Here is a 26,084-nt window from a genome sequence, read left to right as displayed (position 1 = left end):
ACAGCTCCTTTCTCTCTCTCTTTCAAGTCTTACAGCTTTATTCCTAAAGAGGAACAGTGTCTCGATTTTAATTAGAAAAATCCCAGGGAAAACCTCTGGGCCCAGGTTGGATCAAAGCTAACGGGAGATGTGTCGTATAAAAACGACACTCTTATCCTAGATGAGGGGGTGAAGAGGGAGATAGGATGGAGAAGAGACTGCGCCTTTCCTAGGAGAAAGGGGCTAGAAAGGTATTGGGTTAACAACTCTGTCCATGTTCTTCGCTAGGTTTGAGGGCATGGATTGTCCTATTTACAAACAAATCTCTAAGATTCTGGAAAGACAAAAAAAATGGCTAGGAAAGAGCTGCCCACTGGATACTCAGAGAAGAGACTTCCAGCATAGTGGCTTCAGTGAAAGGTAGGGAGAGATGACATGTTTATTTGAAGCACAATTCTTTGATAACTCAGTTGGTAAAGAATCCGCCTGCAGTGCAGGAGACCCCGGTACGAGCCCTGAGTCGGGAAGATCCCCTGGAGAAGGGATAGGCTACCCACTATAGTATTCTTGGGCTTCTTTTGTGGCTCAGCTGGTAAAGAATCCGCCTGCAATTGGGGAGACCTGGGTTCGATCCCTGGGTTGGGAAGATCCCCTGGAGAAGGGAAAGGCTACCCACTCCAGTATTCTGGCCTGAAGAATTCCATGGACTGTATAGTCTATGGGGTCGCAAAGAGTCAGACACGATTGAGCAACTTTCACTTTCCGTGAAAGTAGGCTTCCCATCAAAGGACATCAAGAAAAATGGACAAGAAAGGACTTCCCTGGTGGTGTAGTGTTAAGACTCCACTGTAGGGGATGCAGATTCAATCCCTGTTTGGGGAACTAAGATCCTACATGCCTTGTGACATGGCCAAAAAAAGAGAGAGAGAGAGAAACTGACAAGAAGCACCTAACATGTAGCACCTGAAACAGAGCCTACTGGGAAGGTCTGGTCTGTTTTCCTCATATGAAAGACTATAACTCCACCGTGCCTATGGCTTCTGCAAGCACTGCCCAGGACTGCCACCAAACCATGAGGGCCTTTGTGCAAATTAGAAAGGCATGCCTTCCTTGAGCTGACCCAACACCTGGCCACCTCCCTAGCACCCTGCCAGGATTCTTGTGTTGAGTGTTGGATTTCAGCCAACTTATACCCCTCAGCCTGGATCCTTCCAGCCCAGGGTCCCACCTGCACAAGCATCTCTGGCAGTCCAGGCCACCCAGAAAGAAGTGAGGCAGGCAGGCTATCCCTTGTTCAAAAGCAAAACTTCTAGCATCAGTAAAAGTAAGGCTCAGTGGTAGCTTTGGCTTGGTGATGGAAGACAGTAGAAGGAATGGCAACAATGGCTAAATTAGAAGGCCTCTAGGAACAGACAGCCCACTCCCGGGTACCAGAGCCATAGGGACATTTCTGGTAGTGGAGAGGCCAGACACAAACTCCACGGACTGAGTGACAGCAGAAGCAACGTTAGCTTCTGAGGCTATTGGGCTGATTCAAGGAGGAGCAGTGATGAGGTTCTGTGCACACTTGTCTCTCCCACTTACAAACAGGGTTTTTTGTTTTAAACAGGAATTAATCAATTAACTAATGAAGAATTTATATAGCGAAATGCCTTGATAGAGATGAAACATTTTTATCTCCTTCAAAACCATATGATATCACTTCTATGTGGAGTCTAAAATATGACACAGGTGAACTTATCTATAAAACAGAAACAGACTCATGGCCATGGAGAACAGACTGGTGGTTGCTAAGAGGAAGGGGTGGGGGAGGGATGGATTGAGAGTTTGGGGTTAGCAGATGCAACCTAGTATACATAAGATGGATAAACAACAAGGTCTTACTGCCCAGAACAGGGAACTATATTCAATATCCTGTGATAAACCTAATGGAAGAACATGAAAAAGAATATATATATATATGTGTGTGTGTGTGTGTGTGTGTGTATTTGAACATATGAAATCACTTGGATGTACACCCAAAACTAACACAACATTGTAAATCGACTATACTTTGATAAAATGAATTTTAAAACTTTTTTGTCTCCTTTGATTTTACCTTTGAAACATCAAAAATAACTCCCCTTTGAAGGGCATGGTTGTGTAAGGATTTAGGGAAGCTGTACTTAAAAAAGGTAATGCAGGATTTAGGAAAGCCATTTTTATAAGATTGGATTCAACGTTGTAGGGTAGTTTGTCTTCAGAGAGAAGCCACACTCTCATCCTTCTCAAAGAGTGAGGAGTCAGTCCATTTAAGGTGCAAAAGAAAAGCACTGGCCCCCGGAAGCAGAAACAGGAGAAGGGAAAATGATCAAGGTTAGGGTCTGCGGGTGGGGGACACCAGAATTTGGGTGTGCCGCCTTCTGATAGCAGCTGGAGATCAGCTTCCACCCTGGAGGTCCTGAGCACCACGAGCCTGGGCGATCAGGGTACAGTTCTGCCACAAACGGGCATCAGGCCAGTACCTGGAGCAATGGCCATAATAGCAGAGCCATCATCCTGGCGATGCAGTCCAGGGAATGAGGCAGCCTGCCACTATGCTGTTAGAGTCCCGTTTATTTTTGTCCTTCGAAGGAGCCGCCCATGAATGTTCCAGTCACAGCATGAGTCAGAGTCTTGTTCCCCAAGAGCTGCTGCAACGCTGCCTCCATTCCACCCTCTCCCCCACTTCCTGGACTCCATCTGAGAGCCACTCACCAGGGCTGTGTATGAATTAGGTGCGAGCTGGCTCTCCAACTCTGACGCTTGCACGGAGCCACAAGGGGCGGGGAAGTGGGAAAGAACTGCACACTCTTTACGTGTGTCTGTGACAAAAGGTAGCACTCAAACCAGTGAAGGAAAGAACGGATCATTTAAAGGTTTTGGGTAAACTGACTAGCAATTAGGGGAAAAATATTAGCTCATTACTTCACTCTATCTAACTAAATACAGGCTTTTATTTTATACTCGAGGACAGTTGATTAACAATGCTGTGTTGGTTTCAGGTGTACAACAACGTGCTTCAGTTACACATTTACATGTATCTGTTCTTTTTCCTGGAGAAGGAAATGGCAACCCACTCCAGTATTCTTGCCTGGAAAATCCCACGGATAGAGGAGCTTGGTAAGCTACAGTCCATGGGGTCGCAAAGTGTCGGACACAACTGAGCGACTTCACTTTCCACTTAGGTTGTTACAGAATATTGAACAGAGTCCCCTGGGTTATATAGTAGGTCCTTGTTGGTTATCCATTTTAAATATAGCAGTGTGTACATGTCAATCCCAAACTCCCTAACTATCCCTTAATGTAAACATTTTAGACATAAAAATTATTTAAATAGGAAGAATGATGACAAGTAAACAATGTTAAGTACAAACAGTTGGAAACTTCTGTGTGGCAAAATTTTTAAATTACATGTAAGTTTCAAACATAAGTGACAAACAGGAAAATAATAATGCGAGGCAAAGGGTTACTACTCATAATATTAACAGAGCTCATACAATGCATGAAAAATTGAAACCTCAATAGAAAAAATGGGCAAAAGTGACAAACAGGTAAGTAAAACACATTGGTCAAAACTATATGAAAAAATCTTCAACTTGGCTAATACTCAGAGGCAAATTGAAACAATAACAAGATAATTTTCACCTGTCAGATTAGCAAAGATTTTTAATTGCCTAAACACACACTGACAAGGTTGGAAGACATGTATACTTCATGCTTTTTCCATTGGAGTATAAAATGGCACAACTTTCCCTGAGGGAAATCTGATAAGAAGTATCAAAACATTAGATATACATTCTCTTTGGTGAAGCAATTCTGCATGTAGGACTTTAATCCAAAGAGATTATTACATTTCTGTCCTCAGTAAAAGACAGAAATGGTATGGACCTAACAGAAGCAGAAGATATTAAGAAGAGGTGGCAAGAATACACAGAAGAACTGTACAAAAAAGATCTTCATGACCCAGATAATCACGATGGTGTGATCACTCACATAGAGCCAGACATCCTGGAATGTGAAGTCAAGTGTACCTTAGAAAGCATCACTACGAACAAAGCTAGTGGAGGTGATGGAATTCCAGTTGAGCTATTCCAAATCCTGAAAGATGATGCTGTGCAAATGCTGCACTCAATATGCCAGCAAATTTGGAAAACTCAGCAGTGGCCACAGGACTGGAAAAGGTCAGTTTTCATTCCAATCCCAAAGAAAGACAATGCCAAAGAATGCTCCAACTACCACACAATTGCACTCATCTCACACGCTAGTAAAGTAATGCTTAAAATTCTCCAAGTCAGGCTTCAGCAATACGTGAACCGTGAACTTCCTGATGTTCAAGCTGGTTTTAGAAAAGGCAGAGGAACCAGAGATCAAATTGCCAACATCCACTGGATCATCTAAAAGCAAGAGAGTTCCAGAAAAACATCTATTTCTGCTTTATTGACTATGCCAAAGCCTTTGACTGTGTGGATCACAATAAACTGTGGACAATTCTGAAAGAGATGGGAATACCAGACCACCTGACCTGCCTCTTGAGAAATCTATATGCAGGTCAGGAAGCAACAGTTAGAACTGGACATGGAACAACAGACTTGTTCCAAATAGGAAAAGGAGTTCGTCAAGGCTGTATATTGTCACCCTGCTTATCTAACTTGTATGCAGAACATATCATGAGAAATGCTGGGCTGGAAGAAGCACATGCTGGAATCAAGATTGCCGGGAGAAATATCAATAACCTCAGATATGCAGATGACACCACCCTTATGGCAGAAAGTGAAGAGGAACTCAAAAGCCTCTTGATGAAAGTGAAAGAGGAGAGTAAAAAAGTTGGCTAAAGCTCAGCATTCAGAAAATTAAGATCAAGGCATCTGGTCCCATCACTTCATGGCAAATAGATGGGGAAATAGTGGAAGACTATTTTTCTGGGCTCCAAAATCACTGCAGATGGTGATTGCAGCCATGAAATTAAAAGACACTTACTCCTAGGAAGGAAAGTTATGACCAACCTAGATAGTATATTCAAAAGCAGAGACATTTCTTTGTCAACAAAGGTCCGTCTAGTTAAGGCTATGGTTTTTCCAGTGGTCATGTATGGATGTGAGAGTTGGACTGTGAAGAAAGCTGAGCACCAAAGAATTGATGCTTTTGAACTGTGGTGTTGGAGAAGACTCTTGAGAGTCCCTTGGACTGCAAGGAGATCCAACCAGTCCATTCTAAAGGAGATCAGTCCTGGGTGTTCTTTGGAAGGAATGATACTGAAGCTGAAACTCCAGTACTTTGGCCACCTCATGCGAAGAGTTGACTCATTGGAAAAGACTCTGATGCTAGGAGGGATTGGGGGCAGAAGGAGAAGGGGACAACAGAGGATGAGATGGCTGGATGGCATCACCAACTCGATGGACATGAGTCTGAGTGAACTCCGGGAGTTGGTGATGGACAGGGAGGCCTGGCGTGCTGCGATTCATGGGATCACAAAGAGTTGGACACGACTGAGTGACTGAACTGAACTGGTAAAGCAATTGTGCATGTAGGACTTTAATCCAAAGAGATTATTACACATCTTGAAAAGATGTATTCAGACTTTATCAGTTTGAAAAATAAGAAATAACTTTAATGTTTCTTAGTAGGGGCTTCCCTGGTGGCTCAGATAGTAAAGAATCCGCCTGCAGAGCAAGAGATCTTCCTTGGGTTGGGAAGATGATCCCCTGGAGGAGGGCATGGCAACCCACTCCAGTATTCTTGCCTGGAGAATCCCATGGACAGAGGAGCCTGACAGGCTACAGTCCATGGGGTCGCAAAGAGTGGGACACGACTGAGCGACTAAGCACAGCACAGTACAGTAGGGGCTAGTTAAGTAATTGTGGTACATGCATTTATGGACTGCTTTACAGCCCTTAAAAAGAATGATGTAGACCTCCCCTGGTGGACCAATGGTTTAGAATCCACCTGCCAATGCAGAGGACATGGGGTCGATCCTTGGTCCAGGAAGATCCTGCCTGCTGCAGGGCATCACAACGAGAGAGTAGCCTCCATTTGCTGCAACTAGAGACAGTTCAAGCACACTAATGAAGACCCAGGGCAGCTAAAAATAAATAAATAAGAATGATGTGAATCTATATCAACACAGAAAGATGACTTCAACGATTGAATCTTTAAGAACCGTGCCATTCAGTCATATCAACTATTATCCTTCCTTATCAGCAGAGTTTTTGATAATTACTCCTTATTAAATTGGCACTTGGTTCATAGCTTTGCAAATGACTATCATCCAAGGAGACTTAAATATCTGCATGAATAACCCATACCCTTTCCAGTCTCAGGAATTCTTGAATTTCTCATTTACAATAAAATACAATAGATGTTACTGTGTCATCAACTGGTTTCTTGGCCACAGATGAGGCACAAATTGCCTCATCTCTAAAATTACTAAATCAGGCGTACTTCTCTCTGACCACATCCTCTTATCCTCTCAACTAGCCTGCTCAATTTTCATGATACATTTGTTTTTATTTTGCTTCAGATCTTCTAGTCCACCCCTCTATTCATTGAAGACTTAATTATCAACAATTTCAAGCATTCTCTTGCCAATATTTTAAATTCCTTCACCTCATTATTCACTGTGCACCTGTTGCAAAATCGCCTACCCTCTGTGATTAAATTATCTTTTCTTGTTGTTTTTTTCATACCCTGGCTACCAAGCAATACTAGAGTGTCACCTCCTGAAAGACAGGTACCACTATTCACTATTGTTCACTAATTTCAACTGGGCCCTTGCTTGAGTTCTGTTCCCACAAAGGTAAAGCCTGAATCACAGATCTGGATGCAAATGGTTTATTTTGAGATATTCCCAAGTAGAGGAATGAAGAGAAGAGAGAGAAGAGGAGAGAAAGAGGGAGAGAGGGGAATGTTAAGAGCAGATTACTACTGTGGCAACTGAAGCTCAAGTCCACCTGCACCTCAGAGAGACCATATAGAGCTAGCCTTTCTTCTCTGCCATTGGTGGAGGTCTGCTCTCAGGGGCATTAACTCCCTCTCATTTCAGGCTACCTTGTGCGCAGGTCACACAAGCTCCTAGCCAGAGGATGCCCCCAGGCAGTTGTGTTTGCAATAGAAAACCATCAGCATGTTTGCAGAACTGTGAGTGCCAGGGGATGTCAGTGGGCCACCCCTGCAGCCTCAATGTGGCCTAGCATCTTACCCTGTTACCCTGCTGCTGCTGCTGCTAAGTCCCTTCGGTCGTGTCCAACTCTCTGTGACCCCATAGACGGCAGCCCACCAGGCTTCCCCGTCCCTGGGATTCTCCAGGCAAGAACACTGGAGTGGGTTGCCATTTCCCTCTCCAATGCGTGAAAGTGAAAAGTGAAAGTGAAGTCGCTCAGTCGTGTCTGACTCTAGCAACCCCATGGGCTGCAGCCTACCAGGCTCCTCCATCCATGGGATTTTCCAGGCAAAAGTACTGGAGTGGGGTGCCATTGCCTTCTCTGCCCTGTTACCCTAGCCACCTTCAAATCCCTCCCTACAACCATTTCAAAATTCCTTATCACTTCAAACCTCTGCAATTGATTTTGCCTCCTAATTCACAGAGAAACATGGAAGTCCTCAAAAAGGAATTCATCGAATTTCTGCCAACAGTTCTACCACTCTGTCTACATCCACACCCATCACTTCTCCTTCTGCCTCTTCAGTAAAAGAGGAATCCCTCACCCATCAAAGGCCAACACCTGCCTCTCTTTGACTCTTCCTTCCACCTTCTATGGTGACTCTCCTCAACTGATTGCCTTTTCTCTCTCTTGAATCTTCAACCTCTCCCTTGCCTCCTCTCTTTAACCTTAAACAAACAACCCTCCCTAGAATTCACTTCCCCATTCCACCTATGGTCCTGTCTCTCCTCCTCTTCACATGAGATTTATTGAAAGAGCATCTTATGTACCTGGCCTCTAGTTTCTCTCCTCCTGTTCCTTTCTTCCTGTTCCATAGTAAGGGCTCTACCACGGTCAAAAATAGCCTCCTTGTGGCAAAAGTCAGAGGATTCCGGTCCTTGTCTCTCTTGCCATTTCAGCACTCCATTTCAGCATTTGACTCTGAAGATTAGTTTCTCCCTGGGCTTCTAAGACATCTAATTCATTGGGTTTTGCTCCTTTCTCCCTGGTCACATTCCTTCAGTGTCTTTACCCATCTTCTAAAGGATGCTGTCCTCAGCTCTCTAGCACTCCACCAGTGCTCTCATCCACTTCCACACCTGTAATCACCACACTAAGGGGGATGACTCGTAGATCTACAGTAGATCTACAAAAAAACCCCAGACTTCTCTGCTGAACTCCAGACCTAAATTTGCATTTACTTAACGCACACACTTGGAGAAGGCAATGGCACCCCACTCCAGTACTTTTGCCTGGAAAATCCCATGGATGGAGGAGCCTGGTAGGCTGCAGTCCATGGGGTCTCGAAGAGTCGGACACGACTGAGCTACTTCACTTTCACTTTCATGCATTGGAGAAGGAAATGGCAACCCACTCCAGTGTTCTTGCCTGGAGAATCCCAGGGACGGGGGAGCCTGGTGGGCTGCCATCTATGGGGTTGCACAGAGTCGGACACGACTGAATCGACTTAACAGCAGCAGCAGCAACGCACACACTCAAATCCGTCACTTTGGCCAACTTATTAAACTTCCCTTAACCTACATTCTTGGGTGTAAAATGAAAATGAGATACCTATCTCTTGTGACCTTCAAACAGTTTTTAATTTTGAAGTAACTATAAATTCATAGAAAGTTGCAAAGACAGTATGGGGATGTCCCCGCTGCCCTTCCCCCAGTTTCCCTCAGTGGTTACAGTTTACATAATAATTCAGTTCAGTTCAGTACAGTCGCTCAGTCGTGTCCAACTCTTTGCGACCCCATAAATCGCAGCATGCCAGGCCTCCCTGTCCATCACTAACTCCCGGAGTTCACTCAAACTCATGTTCATTGAGTTGGTGATGCCATCCAGCCATCTCATCCTCTGTCGTCCCCTTTTCCTCCTGCCCCCAATCCCTCCCAGCATCAAAGTCTTTTCCAATGAGTCAACTCTTCGCATGAGGTGGCCAAAGTACTGGAGTTTCAGCTTCAGCATCATTCCTTCCAAAGAACACCCAGGGCTGATCTCCTTTTGAATGGACTGGTTGGATCAAGAGATCCAGTCCAAGGGACTCTCAAGAGTCTTCTCCAACACCCCAGTTCAAAAGCATCAATTCTTCGGTGCTCAGCTTTCTTCACAGTCCAACTCTCACATTCATACATGACCACTGGAAAAGCCATAGCCTTGACTAGATGGACCTTTGTTGACAAAGAAATGTCTCTGCTTTTGAATATACTACCTAGGTTGGTCATAACTTTCCTTCCCAGGAGTAAGCGTCTTTTAATTTCATGGCTGCAATCACCATCTGCAGTGATTTTGGAGCCCCAAAAAATAAAGTCTGACACTGTTTCCACTCTTTCCCCATCTAGTGCAACATTAAAACCAGGAAACTGACATGGGAATAATGTGTGCAGTTCTATACCATTTTATCACCAGTGTGGCTATGTGGAACCACCACTGCAATCGTGATACAAAACTATTCCATCACCACAAAGAGCTCCCTCATTTGCATCTCAGTGTTCCTTTTTTAAAGTCTCATCAGATCCTTGTGAGAATGGACATATATGTTATTTGGGTTTGTGTTCTCAGAGTCTCACACATGGTGCCCTGCTCTCAGAAAGTACAGCTAAATGTTTGTGAAAGCAAGGATGGAAGAATGGAAAGGGCATCTGATCCATGGAGGCCAGGGAGAGTTGCCTGGGATCCAGGGCAGACTATGACAATGCTTAGCTCCAAGCCAGTGACCAGGGACCTGAGGACAGAGACCTCTTCCTTGTGAATAAGGAATCTCCTTTATCTCCTGGTGAATAACATGTTAGCAGATGCAGCAAGAGTCAGAATGGTGAGGCTCGTGCGTGCATGCGTGCTAAGTCACTTTAGTTGTGTTGGACTCTTTGCAAACCTATTGGACCAGAGCCCACGAGACTCCTCTGTCCATGGGATTCTGCAGGCAAGAATCCTGGAGTGGGTTGCCGTGCCCTCATCCAGGGGATCTTCTTGGCCCAGAGACTGAACCCACATCTCTTATGTCTCCTCCATTGGCAGCTGGGTTTTATACCACTAATGCCACCTGGGAAACCCTGGTGAGGCTCACCTCACATCAATTCTGACAGTTAATCATACTTCTGTCTGTCTGTAGCAGGGGCTTCCCTGATGGCTCAGACAGTAAAGAATCTGCCTCCTATGCAGGAGACCTGGGTTCAATCCCTGGGTCATGAAGATCCCTTAGAGAAGGCAAGGTCATGAAGATCCCTTAGAGAAGGCAACCCACTCCAATATTCTTGCCTGGGAAATCCCATGGACAGAGGAGTCTGATGGGCTACAGCCCATGGGGTTGCAGAGTTGGACACGACTGTGACTAACACTACACTGTCTGTAGCAGAGAGGAAGGACTTTCTCTATTCAGCCCCTTTTGTGGGAATCTCTGACATCACACCACATGGCCAGTTACTGTCTTCATTCTACCTAATGTCTGCCCTGCTCTCACATCACCAGCACTTCCTGTGCATACTGGAAGAATCAGGGAGACCATCTTGACTTCAGCTTGTCTACTACTAGGCTAGCAAGTGGGGCAACATTTGTCTCAAGGCTCAGCACTTTTGTTCAGTCCTAGGACATGATCTTAAAATTTTGCTTACTAGTAATTGCTCTTGATATATAAGTAATATTTTTGTTATCCAGTAATTATGATAGTCAGTAGGAGAACTCTAAAACTGGAAAGAGAGGAAAAGCCAGACAAAAATAGCTAGAAAAACTACATAGACAATTACACATACATTCATGGCTAAACTCGCCCCACATTAAACGTGCATGTATTTGTTTATCATCATATCATTATTCCTATTAGAAGGAAAAATAAGGAAATATTTATCCAACATGTTCCATGTTATTATAAGATTTTAATCAGAGCAAAAGTCAATTTGGGTTCCCTTAAATAGTGTGGTTAAATCTTCCAAAATGAGAAACACTAGCTTGGAATCTCTTTGTCAGCAATGAGCAATTTGTGTTGTCTAGTCTGCAAGTCTCAAAGGGCAGTTATTTGATTTCCAAGACTTAAACTCATTTATCAGTGGTAATTTATAAACTTGGCGCAACAATTTGTGAGCTTCCAGCAGGGTGGTTTGGAAACAATCCATATGGGAATTCATTTTTTTTTTTTTTTCAGCCTGGCTGTGGGGCATAGGGGATCTTAGTTCCCTGACCAGGGATCAAACCGGTGCCCTATGAAATGGAAGCCTGGAGTTTTAACTACTGGACCATCAGGGAAGTCCTAGAAATTTATTTATAATGGAGGAAATGAGAGGCAATACATGGGTCTCTTCATCTAGGAAATGGTTGGGGGCAGTGTCAGGAAGTACAGTGGGTCTTGTACATTAAGTGAAAGACCCATTGGTATCTGTCAGTGTGTGTTTGATGTTAAAGACTGTTGTTTGCAGAAAGCACACACACAGGATGGACGTGGTTAGAAAGACAGGGATCTTGTTTTACTTACTGGCATTTCCTCAGTGCTCAGGATAGTGCTTGGTGGTTGGTGGGCTCTCAGAAGATTTTGACTGAATGAATAGTCAACACTTATACCACATGCAAGGGAGAAAGAACAAATCAATAGGTGTTCAATTATCAACCAACCCAAGGCATCCTGGGTAATAATGTCACAACACAAGACTTAGCCACACAGCCTGTTGGGTCACAGCAAAATGAGAGAGGATTGAGAGAGAAACAAGGAGTCAGAAGAATAAGATCAGAGGAGACAACCAAAACAGCTCCGGAAAACCCGTGGTTCAGGGCCAGCTTCGGTTGGGTTTGGGCAAGTCAGTCCAGTCTGGAGAGTAGGGCATGACAGTGTGAGTCCCAGTAACAGGCTAGAATCAAAGTCAGGTGGATGGAGAACAGTCCAGTCCTAGCAGAACCTGAGTCACTGTGCTGTAGGGCAAAAATTGGCACAGCATTGTTAATCAAATAAATAAACATACAAAGCAAAAAAACAAAAGCAAAAAGACCACAAATTTAAAATAAACTAGCAAGGCAGCCAGGCTACATTTCCCCTTTTTTACTAAGTAGCCCCAGATTTTCTGTTGCAATTACATACTTTGCTCTCTGAAGAATGTATTTTCACCCCCAGTGTTTTCTGCTACTTTATCTGTAAAGTAAGTATGAGCTTCAGGGAGAGGAAGGATGAGGAGTAGAAAGAGGAAACAGAGAAAGGAATGGGAGAAATTAAGACATCCCTGTACCACTTGTGCCAGGGCTGAAACAATGAGTGCTGATGCCCCACCTCCCAGTTACTGCCCAGTATCCTGCCCACTCCTGGCTTCCTGTCTGCCACAATGCTACAACTGCAACAAACCACAACCACTGGAGAGCCAGCCTAGGACAGAGAAGCCTTGCCCACTGCATCCCAACACAGCGGCCACCTTTGTTCTGAGAGCCTGGCTTCCCGCTCCATACACACTGAAGTTCCGCTCTCCTGCGGTTACTTGACCTTTTAGGGCTTTTTCCTTTGTAGCATGAGCATCTCAGTCAGTGAGACAGAGCTGGAAGGTCATCCAGTCTAGAATGCCTCTAAAGCCAAAGCTAATAAATAGCTGAAAAATGGGTCAATGGTGGGAAAGAAAGACTCTGTGTGTGTCTATGTGTGTTTTTAAACTAACAGGAAAATCATTGCAAATAGAATTCCAGCAGGACAAATTCATACCCAACAGGAAATTGTAAATGGTTCTAAGAAATAGCTAAGAACATAAACTGTTTGCAGGAAGAAAAAAAAAACTGAGGGATGACATCATTGCCTCTAAAAGGAATCAGTGTCTTAAAAAATAAATAAATAGACTGACCCATGAGGCGAAGGGATAACCAGAGCATATCTAGATTATTTGCCCTGTATTTTTACAGCAAGATTAAAAAAAAAAAAGATTTCAAGCATGATTCTTAGAGAGTGAATCAGGGAGACCATCTTGATAAAACTGGGAAGAGAGGAAAAACATAGAAGAAAATAGCTAGACAAACTGTATAGACAATTACACATGCATTCATGGCTAAACACGACCCACATAGAACGTGCATGTGTGTGTGTATCATCAAATTACTATCCCTATTAAAAGGAGAAAGAAGAAAATATTTATCCAACATGATCCATGTTATTGTAAGATTTTAATCAGAGCAAAAGTCAATTTCTGTCTACATCCACACCCATCACTTCTCTTTTCTCCTCTTCAGTAAAAGAGGAATCTCTCTTCCATCAAAAGCCAATGCCTCTGCCTCTCTTTGACCCTCCCTTCCATCTTCTTGGTAACTCTCCTCGATTAATTGCTTTTTATCTCTCTTGCAACTTGTCTCTTTCATCTGCCTGCAGCACAAGAGACCTGGGTTTGATCCTTGGGTTGGGAAGATCCCCACAAACAAATCAAGTAACTTGGAACTAGCAGATGTAATTTCCAAAATGAGAGACTATTGCATATATGGGAGCAAGAATATCAGTATCTCACTCAGATGTGTTGATCTCTCAGAAAGGAAAGGCTTTGACTTCTCCTCATAATACTTTCTCTGGCCAAGTTAGTGTTAACCAGGGTCCAGATGGGAGGCGAAGCAGCTGGAGCTTCCTGAAAGGTTCACTCAGTGATAAAGGTGGTCTTGGAGTCGAGCCCAGGGATCTGTTAGCAGAAAATAGGATGCTAGTGAAAGGCTTGGGCAGAGAGCAGGAGAGATAAGTCTCAATGAGTTGAAATTGGTTTTAAGAAGTTCATAGGGCTTCCTGGTGGCTCAGTGGTAAGGAATCCATCTGCCAATGCAGGAGACTTGGGTTTGACCCCTGATCTGGGAGGATCCCACGTGCTGGGGAGCAATCTAGCCTATTTGTCACCACCACTGAGCTTGTGCTCTAGAGTGCTGGAGCTGCAGCTACTAAAGCCTTGAGCCCTAGAGCCTGTGCTCCACAAGAGAAGCCACCACAATGGGAAGCCAAGGCACTGTAATGAAGAGTAGTCCCCTCTCATCACAACTAGAGGAAGTTTGACCAAAGCAATGAAGACCAGGCATGGCCAAAAATAAATAAGTAAATAAATAAGGAGTAATAATAATACCTAATTTATGAAGTTATTAGGAAGATTGAAATAATTAACACTGTTAAAGCATGTATCTGGCACATGGGAAGCTTTTTTTTTTTAATTAAAAACTTGTATCAAGTGCCAACCACTAATCAAATGCTGTTTTGGGTGCTGAAAATGCAATGGTGAACATGCAGCTTCTATTCTAGTGTAACAGCACTTAATAAACCAATAAACAACATAGTAAATAATACAGTGGCATGTAATAAGAAGCACTCTAAAAAAAATAACACGATGAGAATACTTTTTTGCATAGGGTAGTAAAGAAAGCCCTCTATGAGGAGATGGTATTTGACATAGATCTGAACATGGTGAGGGCACACATCGTGAGGATATCTAGGTGGAAAAGTATTCTAGGCAAAGGAAACAGCATATACAAAAGTCCTGAGGCAGGTATGTGCTTGGGAACTTCCCAAGAGAGCTGGAAGACCAGTGTGCCTTGAGAAGTGTGAATAAGGAAAAAGGGTAGGAAATGAGATCAGAGAAGCAGGCAGTGGCCAATCATAGAGTCTTGTAGGCTGTAATTAGGACTGGATTTTGTTTAAGATTAGTCGTAAGCCACTGGAGAGGATTGAACAGTGAAGTTATCAGGCATATCTGTAGAAGGATTGTGAGGATGGGAATGAAAGCAAGGAGAGCTGTTAGGTAGGAATACTCCAGATATGAGATGATGCCTTAGACTGGGTGGTGTCTGTAGAGGGGTAGTATAGTTGTATTGGAACTAATAATATGCTGATTGTTAGGTTCGTCACAAGGTGTGACAGAAAAAGGAAGCACAAAAGTATCTGTTCTGAGGAACTTGCAAGAATGGTGTCACCATTCACTGAGATGAATATCATTCAGGAAGTAGCTTTTTGGGGGAGGGGAGGTGTTGAAAAGTTTGGTCTTGATTGGTTTAAGAAGATGTGAGAGATATGTGTGTGTGTGTGTGTGTATACATACATGTAATGGATTATTACTCAGCCATAAAAAAATGAAATGATGCCATTTGCTGCAACATGGTTGGACTTAGAAATTATTATACTAAGTGAAATAAGTCAGAGAAATACAAATATTATAAAATATCACTTATATGTGGAATCTAAAAAAGAATACAAATGAATCTACAGACAAAACAAAAACAAACTCACAGACATAGACAACAAATTAATGATTTCCAAAGAGGAAAGGCAGGGAGAGGAATAAAAAGTATGAGATAAACAGATATAAATTACAATACATAAAATAGATAAGCAACAAGGATTCACTGTATAGCACAGTGAATAGTTAAAATAATTACTCAATATCTTACAATAAATTATAATGGAAAATAATCTGATACATATATATGAATACATATATATATATATATACATCTGTAAACATATTACATATATGTATACATATATATGATTCTGTATGATAGGCTAAACTTTAACTCAGATGACCATTATATCTACTACTGCAGGCAGGAATCCCTCAGAAGAAATGGAGTGGCCATCATGGTCAACAAAAGAGTCTGAAATGCAGTACTTGGATGCAATCTCAAAAACGACAGAATGATCTCTGTTCGTTTCCAAGGCAAACCATTCAATATCACAGTAATCCAAGTCTATGCCCCAACCAGTAATGCTGAAGAAGCTGAAGTTGAATGGTTCTATGAAGACCTACAAGACCTTTTAGAACTAACATCCAAAAAAGATGTCCTTTTCATTACAGGGGACTGGAATGCAAAAGTACGAAGTCAAGAAACACCTGGAGTAACAGGCAAATTTGGCCTTGGAATACGGAATGAAGCAGGGCAAAGACTAATAGAGTTTTGCCAAGAAAATGCACTGGTCATAACACCCTCTTCCAACAACACAAGAGTAGACTCTACACATGGACATCACCAGACAGTCAACACTGAAATCAGATTGATTATATTCTTTGCAGCCAAAGATGGAGAAGCTCTATACAGTCAGCAAAAACAAGACCAGGAGCTGACTGTGGCTCAGACCATCAACTCCTTAATGCCAAATTCAGACTTAAATTGAAGAAAGTAGGGAAAACCACTAGACCATTCAGGTATGACCTAAATCAAATCCCTTATGATTATACAGTGGAAGTGAGAAATAGATTTAAGGGCCTAGATCTGATAGAGTGCCTGATGAACTATGGAATGAGGTTTGTGACATTGTACAAGAGACAGGGATCAAGACCATCCCCATGGAAAAGAAATGCAAAAAAGCAAAATGGCTGTCTGGGGAGGCCTTACAAATAGCTGTGAAAAGAAGAGAAGTGAAAAGCAAAGGAGAAAAGGAAAGATATAAACATCTGAATGCAGAGTTCCAAAGAATAGCAAGAAGAGATAAGAAAGCCTTCTTCAGTGACCAATGCAAAGAAATAGAGGAAAACAACAGAATGGGAAAGACTAGGGATCTCTTCAAGAAAATCAGAGATACCAAAGGAACATTTCATGCAAAGATGAGCTCAATAAAGGACAGAAATGGTATGGACCTAACAAAAGCAGAAGATATTAAGAAGAGATGGCAAGAATACACAGAAGAACTGTACAAAAAAGATCTTCACGACCCAGATAATCACGATGGTGTTATCACTGACCTAGAGCCAGACATCCTGGAATGTGAAGTCAAATGGGCCTTAGAAAGCATCACTACAAACAAAGCTAGTGGAGGTGACGGAATTCTAGTTGAGCTATTCCAAATCCTGAAAGATGATGCTGTGCAAATGCTGCACTCAATGTGCCAGCAAATTTGGAAAACTCATCAGTGGCCACAGGACTGGAAAAGGTCTGTTTTCATTCCAATCCCAAAGGAAGGCAATGCCAAAGAATGCTCAAACGACTGCACACTTGCACTCATCTCACACGCTAGTAAAGTCATGCTCAAAATTCTCCAAGCCAGGCTTCAGCAATATGTGCACCATGAACTTCCTGATGTTCAAGCTGGTTTTAGAAAAGGCAGAGGAACCAGAGATCAAATTGCCAACATCTGCTGGATCATAGAAAAAGCAAGAGAGTTCCAGAAAAACATCTATTTCTGCTTTATTGACTATGCCAAAGCCTTTGACTGTGTGGATCACAATAAACTGTGGAAAATTCTTCAAGAGATGGGAATACCAGACCACCTGATCTGCCTCTTGAGAAATTTGTATGCAGGTCAGGAAGCAACAGTTAGAACTGGACATGGAACAACAGACTGGTTCCAAATAGGAAAAGGAGTACGTCAAGGCTGTATATTGTCACCCTGCTTATCTAACTTGTATGCAGAGTACATCATGAGAAACGCTGGACTAGAAGAAACACAAGCTGGAATCAAGATTGCCAGGAGAAATATCAATAACCTCAGATATGCAGATGACACTACCCTTATGGCAGAAAGTGAAGAAAAACTAAAAAGCCTCTTGATGAAAGTGAAAGTGGAGAGTGAAAAAGTTGGCTTAAAGCTCAACATTCAGAAAACAAAGATCATAGCATCTGGTCCCACCACTTCATGGGAAATGGATGGGGAAACAGTGGAAACAGTGTCAGACTTTCTTTTTCTGGGCTCCAAAATCACTGCAGATGGTGACTGCAGCCATGAAATTAAAAGACGCTTACTCCTAGGAAGGAAAATTATGACTAACCTAGATAGCATATTTAAAAGCAAAGACATTACTTTGCCAACAAAGGTTCGTCCAGTCAAGGCTATGGTTTTCCAGTGGTCATGTATGGATGTGAGAGTTGGACTGTGAAGAAAGCTGAGCGCCGAAGAAATGATGCTTTTGAACTGTGGTGTTGGAGAAGACTCTTGAGAGTCCCTTGGACTGCAAGGAGATCCAACCAGTCCATTCTGAAGGAGATCAGCCCTGGGATTTCTTTGGAAGGAATGATGCTAAAGCTGAAACTCCAGTACTTTGGCCACCTCATGCGAAGAGTTGACTCATTGGAAAAGACTCTGATGCTGGGAGGGATTGGGAGCAGGAGGAGAAGGGGATGACAGAGGATGAAATGGCTGGATGGCATCACTGACTCGATGGACGTGAGTCTGAGTGAACTTCGGGAGTTGGTGATGGACAGGGAGGCGTGGCATGCTGCAATTCATGGGGTCGCAAAGAGTCGGACACGACTGAGCGACTGATCTGATCTGATGAAATTTATAAAGATGGTAATGATGACCCTATATGCAAGACAGCAAAAGGGACATAGATATAAAGAATAGACTTTTGGACTCTGGGAAAAGGTGAGGGTGGGATGATTTGAGAGAAAAGGAATTGTGAAATATGTGAAATAGATGACCAGTCCAAGTTTGATGCATGAAACAGGGAACTCAAAGCTGCTGCACTGGGAAAACCCAGAGAGATGGGATGGGGAGGGAGGTGATAAGGGAATTTGGGATGGGGGACACATGTACACCCATGGCCGATTCATGTTAATGTATGGCAAAAACCACTATAGTACTATAAAATAATTAGCATCCAATTAAAATAAATAAATTTAAAAAAATAAAGAATAGATACATGTACAGAAAAAAAAATTGTCCCTGATTTTCCTTCTGGACAATGTTACTCAGGAAACAAGAAACACATAGACATATTCACCCACACGTATACCTTTCTCAGAACTGGGACAGACACTTTCTCATTCTAGATTTCTAAATAAAGCCCTGGAGGGAAAATTTCTACCCAAACTTAAAGGATTAAAGAAAGTAATGACACATATCATTCTAAGGAAATTCATGCCATTTTTTCTCACATATATCCAGACTTATGAGCATTCCACCCAGAGAAGGAAAAAATGTCAGCATTAGTTAGAACAAGTTACCACTGTACCTGATTTATTTCTCATTCCAGGGTAACCGCAAACAGATGCCATAATAATTTCACTTTAATCAACCATTGTGTGACTAATCAAAATACCAAAACACTACCATTTTTAACAGGACTGTCTGAATTTCCTAAAGTTGTCCCCTGCAAAGGCTGCTTGCCGGAACACTGGAATACTGCTGACGTACTCCCAAGGAAAGCATCATGCACAGAATGACGTTATATCATTTCAGAACTCTGAGGTTTTTAGAAAATTTCAAGTACTCTTGGTTTGAGTGACATTGAGTCAGAACCTAATGGGTTTTGGTACACAGTCATAAGAATTCACAAATTGAACACCAGATATGTCATTTTTACTATTAATTTTTTCCTGATTATTAAAAACAGTGCATGTCATTACAGAAAATTTAGGAATGCAGAAAAGTGCATAATAGGAAAATATAAATGAAGTTGCTCAGTCATGTCCGACTCTTTGCGACCCCATAGACTGTAGACCACCAGGCTCCTCCATCCATGGAATTTTCTAGGCAAGAGTACTGGAGTGGGTTACCATCACCCATAAAGAATCACCTGGACATAGAACTATTAGTATCTTGTATTTTTTAGTTGAAGTAGAGCTGATAACATCTTACTGTATTTTTTAATGTATTTTATTTCCAGACAATTTTTAAATGTTTATAAATTGATGCGTGTGTGTTTTCTTTTTAAAACATTCAGAACATACTGAAAAGCTATAACCTGAGATTTTATTGTACCATAAACATTCTCCCAAGTCAATCAACATTCATGAAAAATCTGAGTTTACTGGTTGTGTCATATGGATTTACCATACTTATTAAGGATTTCACATTATTGGGCTTTATTTTTCTGAGATTAAAAAAAAAAAACCCTTGTATTTAAATGCTTATGAAAACTTGTAAAATTATTGTACTAGTAAATTCTTAGAATTAATGGGACAGAGGATAGTAATTTTTTTAACTTGTTATTTTATATTGGAGTATAGCCAATCAGCAATGTTGTGATAGCTTTAGATGGCAACAAAAGGACTCAGCCATACACATGCATGTATCCATTCTCCCCCAAACTCCCCTCCATTGAGGCTCCCGCATAACCATGAGTAGAGTTCCCTGTGCTGTACAGTAGGTCCATCTAGAGAGAGGATAGTAATTTTAAAGGTCCTGATAGAGAAAGGTAGTAACAGTCTACATTTCCACCAAACTTATACCTATTCTGAGTATTGTCTTGTTTATATTAAAAACTAAGACTCAGGAACAAACAGAAAGCCTCCAACAGTCATAATCAAGCACATGTCAGATTGTAGGTAAACCCACCTTTCCTGAATAGACAACTGAAATTTCTGCCATGGAAATGGCAGTTTCACATTTACATGCATATTTTAAAAAGCAATGCTTTCCTTCTTCCTTTCTGGTGTGTGTGTGTTTCCAGTGAACATCTATAACTTTTATGATTAGGAAAACAAGACCTAAGTTAAAAACACAAGGATATGCCTTGAACTCAATAGTTCTACAGATAAAATCTTGCTGAATTAGTACACCTATTATACACATCATTCAGAATAAAACATAATAGAACACAACCAGAATACTTACTTTTCTTACATGTCAAATGGGATCCAAGGAAAGAAAGATTATTTGTTATTTTTGTTTGTTTAGTTTACAAAAAAAAATGTAGAAAACAACACAACCAGCATATTTAAAAGAAGCACTGCTTCAGTTTTTTGCTCAAAATGGAAATGATTCTTTTCTTCTAAAAATGTGTTAGAAATCCCAAAACCTTCCTTTGACCCTCCACCCACACCTATCTCTTCCACCATCTCTCTCCTCTACCCATAAGACTTTTTTTTAAATTAATTTATTTTAATTGGAGGCTAATTACTTTACAATATTGTCCCATAAGACTTTTGAAAGTCATCTACACTTGCTTGAAGCTGTCACTTCTTCAGTCTCCTTTCAGTTCATAGTTGCATCATATCTCTGTTCCAACTATTCCCCTAAAACATGGTGTGTAAATGCAATCAGTGACCTTCCACTGAGAAATCCATTGATTACATGTTGTCCTTATTTTAGTGGATCTTTCTGCTGAATGTAGTGCTGGAGACTACTTCTTCCTTCTTGAAAATCTCAACCCTTGGCTTTATTGACTCTGTATACTCTTGAGGATCCTTAAGGCCTTCTAACCCTTTCCTCTTGCACTTTCCTAAGCTCCTCTTCCACCACTCACTCCACAGGTCTTGATATTCTCCAAGTTTCTCGCTGGCTCTTTTCTTTTTGCTCTGTGTGTCCTTCCTGGCAGACCTCACACACTCTCATAGTTGTAACAGTTCCCTGAATGCCAAGTCTCCCAAACCCATTCTCTGTCTAAGGTCTCAGACACACAAATCTGTCTGTTCAATATATGCTTTGAAATTTACCACCACAGACAACGCGAGTGAATGTGTCCCAAATTCTCCTCCTCTTTACAGGTTTCCCCACCATTCTTTGTTGGTGACACTACTTAAGGAGTAATGTCCAACTCTTTTTGACTCCATGGATTACAGCACTCCAGGCTCCCCCGTCTCTTCCCCCGTCTTTCACTGTCTCTCGGAATTTGCTGATTCGTGTCCACTGAGTCAGTGATGCTGTCTAACCATCTCATCCTCTGCTGTCCCCTTCTCCTCTTACCCTCAGTCTTTCCCAGCATCAGGGTCTTTTCCAGTAAGTCTTCTCTTTGCATAAGGTAGTCAAAGTATTGGAGCTTAAGCTTTACCATCAGTCGTTCCAATGAATATTCAGGGTTGATTTCCTTTAAGATTGACTGGTTTGAATTCCTTGCAGTCCAAGGGACTCTCAAGAGTCTTCTCCAGCACTACAATTCAAAAGCATCAATTCTTCAGTGCTCAGCCTTCTTTATGGTCCAACTCTCACAATTTCATGTCTTAAATATCTCTTAAATCAGTCCTTTTCTCTTCAAACAGTGTCCCTTAATCTAGATTCAGTTCTTTATCATCTCTCATATGAACCATTCCACCAGCCACAAAATTTGCCCTCTCCTTCCAGAATGGCTCTCTTCAAATTCATTCTCCAATAGCTTACCAGGGCTCTAATAGCAAAATCTAACTCTGTGACCCTCTACATAAACCTCAATGGTTTCTACAGCTGTTATAGCAAAGAATCCTCCCACCCCACAGACCAACTCCAATCATTCAATGGTAATTTCTAGACTTTTGTTTTGAGAAGGACTATGAAGCCATGTCAGAGGTTCATAATGAACCAGTGGCTGTCATTGGTAAGGGAAGAAAGAGTAGTGGCCCTTATTCTGTGTATTTGCTTTTTTCTGATGAACAGAACAAGAGTTGGTTCTGATGAACCCAACTCTTCCATCTTTACCATTTGGTACTTTCTCCTCTCTCTTTACACTGTACAGCTTCAAGTCCCATCCCTTATCACTCTGTTTCTGGAATCTGTGCTTTTGTGAAAGAGCTATGCCTATGTGGAACACCTCTCTCTACCTCCCATACTCCCCGCTCCTGACTAACTTTATCCCATTGTTTGAGACTCAGGCCCGAATGCATATATCTAGTATACTTTGGAGCATTCCATGTGGCTCAGTGGTAAAGAATCTGCCTGCCAAGGCAGGAGATGCAGGAGACGTGGGTTCAATCCCTGGGTCAAGAAGATCCCCTAGAGGAGGAAATGGCAACCTACTCCAGTATTCTTGCCTGGAAGAACCCCATGGGCAGAGGAGCCCAATGGGCTATACTCCATAGGGTCACAAAGAGTCAGACATGACTGAGTGACTGAGCATGAGCACAAGTATATATCTTCACTGACTCCCCATGTTTCCAGCCAAGTTTGGGTGAAGTGTTCTTTCTCTATGTTTCCTCCAAATTCCAAGTTTCCCTCTAGCACTACATATTGTCTAGTTATGCATCTATCCCCATCCCCAATATACTGTCAACTACTTGAAATGTATGCAAATTCTTTGCAAATCAATGCAAAGTCTTTGTCATGTTCCATCCCCCAAAGGTGACATCTATTTCTTCACCTCCTTGAAGCTGGACAGGCCTGGGCCTAATCTTTAAGAAGACTGGCAACTTCTAATTTTTCCCTCTTGTGACTCAGCTTCCAAACTGTGAGGAAGCCCAAGCAGCCATAGAAGGACAAAATGTGGAAGATAACCATCACCCTTGGCTGGCAGCCTTAGCTATTAGCTTTATTCAGCACCAACTTGCCTGTCACATGAACAAACTGTCTTGAAAGTGGTCCTCCATCCTTCCGGAGCAGTTGAGCAACCCAGGTCACTCTGGTCAAAAGAAACAGAGATGACTTGTCCTTACAAGTCCTGACGAAATTACAAAATCATAGACAAAGGGATGAATGCTATTGCTTTAAACCACAAGATTTAGGGGTGGTCTATTTTACAGTATTAGATAAAACAAATGATGTGGTTCTATTGACTGAAATTGGTCTTTGATTGTGACTTTTCCTCCCTTGCTAATCATATTGCTTTCTTTCACTTAACTTCATACTTTGATTTTCCCTTGTTTAATTCTGGATAATATTCTCAGGTGATTAGTTAGGATTATTTCTCAACATTATAAAATGCTATGGAAAAATGCACATATTTGATGTATGTCGTTTCCCAGTTTTCAGCAGTATGATAATAATTTTTCATTAGGAAGATATACTTTTTCAAAGACTTGTCCAAAAACATATCAGGTTGCCTTTTGGTGAAATAACCAAAAATTTATTAAACAGAAATATAAAGGCATGTAGTACTCCTGTGCCTCTGACCAATATATCTTACTCAGGTTGGGTAGAGTTCAGCTGTGTTGTCTAACTCAATGAATGGACTTCTTTGTGAAAGGTCATCTGCCCAATGCATGCAGCCATGTTAACTAAAAGCACTAACCATCTTACTTCTGTCCATTTGAAGCACTCTAGCATACATAGCTCTAAGAGTAGATAAGATATTCCATGCTGTAAGACTCTAACAGGATAGAAACTTCCTTCTATTCCTAACTGCTTTAAAAATTCTGACTTTCAAAAAAAAAAAAAAAATTCTGACCTTCAAAAAAAGAAGAAATCCTGGACAAAAGTAAATTCAACATCACATCAGGCTTGAATGTTGATTCAGTTCAGTTCAGTTCAGTTCAGTCGCTCAGTCGTGTCTGACTCTTTGCGACCCCATGAATCGCAGCATGCCAGGCCTCCCTGTCCATCACTCCCGAAGTTCACTCAGACTCACGTCCATCGAGTCAGTGATGCCATCCAGCCATCTCATCCTCTGTCGTCCCCTTCTCCTCTTGCCCCCAATCCCTCCCAGCATCAGAGTCTTTTCCAATGAGTCAACTCTTCGCATGAGGTGGCCAAAGTACTGGAGTTTCAGCTTTAGCATCATTCCTTCCAAAGAAATCCCAGGACTGATCTCCTTTAGAATGGACTGGTTGGATCTCCTTGCAGTCCAAGGGACCCTCAAGAGTCTTCTCCAACACCACAGTTCAAAAGCATCAATTCTTCAGCACTCAGCCTTCTTCACAGTCCAACTCTCACATCCATATATGACTACTGGAAAAACCATAGCCTTGACTAGACGGACCCTTGTTGGCAAAGTAATGTCTCTGCTTTTGAATATGCTATCTAGGTTGGTTGCAACTTTCTTTCCAAGGAGTAAATGTCTTTTAATTTCATGGCTGCAGTCACCATCTTCAGTGATTTTGGAGCCCCAAAAAATAAAGTCTGACATTGTTTCCACTGTTTCCCCATCTATTTCCCATGAAGTGATGGGACCAGATGCCATAATCTTTCTCTGCACCGGGTACTAACCAAATGTTAGTTTCTGTTTCCTTCCTAAATAAATATCACAGGTCTGCTTGCTGGTCCTAGCAATGAGTACAGAATAAAAGAAATAAAATTCTGATGAGTGATCTCACTATGATTTAGCCAAAGAAAGAATCACTGTAGTTCAAAATTTCAGAAAAGTTATGCCTTCTCAAGATCTTACAAGAATTCACCTCCAGGTTTTCTTTAATGTTGTATTTCCCTCTGGATCATAGTTTCTGTTGTGTAATCCTCTGGTCTTCTCTTCTTTCTTGGCTTCTCCTTGGATCCCCCATCCAAGATAGAGAGTCCTCACTATTAAGTTGGTTAACTACATTCAACTTGTATTACTTCTGTCTAAATAAAATTTAGATGGGCAACTTACATCTATTGTATAAGAGCTTGTAGAAATCAATGTCTAAGCTGTCACTTGTGAACATACCTCATCTGATGTGACTCACTTTTCTTTCACAATAATGCACACCATGATATTAGGGAGAAATATCAACAACCTCAGATATGCAGATAATACCACTTTAATGCCAGGAAGTGAAGAGGAACTAAAGAGCCTCTTGATGAAGGTGAAAGAGGAGAGTGAAAAAGCTGACTTAAAACTCAACATTCAAAAAACTAAGATCATGGCATCTGGTCCTATCACTTTATGGCAAATAGATGGGAAAACGTGGAAACAGTGTCAGATTTCATTTTCTTGGCCTCCAAAATCAACACAGACGGTGACCGCAGCCATGAAATCATGACATTTACTCCTTCGAAGAATAGCAATGTCAAAACTAGACAGTGTTTTAAAAAGCAGAGACATCACTTGGCCAACAAAGGTCTGTATAGTCAAAGTTATGGTTTTTCCAGTAGTCATGTATGGATGTGAGAGTTGGACCATAAAGAAGGCTGAGCATAAGACAATTGACACTTATTAACTGCGGTGCTGAAAAAGACTCTTGAGAGTCCCTTGGACAGCAAGGATATCAAACCAGTCAATCCTAAAGGAAATGAACTCTGAATATTCATTGGAACGTCTGATGCTGAAGCTGAAGCTCCAGTACTCTGGCCATCTGATGTGAAGAACTGACACATTGGAAAAGACCCTGATGCTGAGAAAGATTGAGGGCAGGAGGAGAAGCAGGCAACAGAGGGTGAGACGGTTGGATGGCATCACTGACTCAATGGACATGGGTTTGGGAAAACTCAAGGAGATAGTGATGGACAAAGAAGCCTGGCGTGCTGTAGTTCATGGGCTCGCAAAGAGTCAG

This window comes from Bos indicus x Bos taurus, chromosome 5 (genome assembly GCF_003369695.1).
Source record: "Bos indicus x Bos taurus breed Angus x Brahman F1 hybrid chromosome 5, Bos_hybrid_MaternalHap_v2.0, whole genome shotgun sequence".
Lineage (NCBI taxonomy): Eukaryota > Metazoa > Chordata > Mammalia > Artiodactyla > Bovidae > Bos > Bos indicus x Bos taurus.
Note: the sequence above shows the minus strand (reverse complement) of the source record.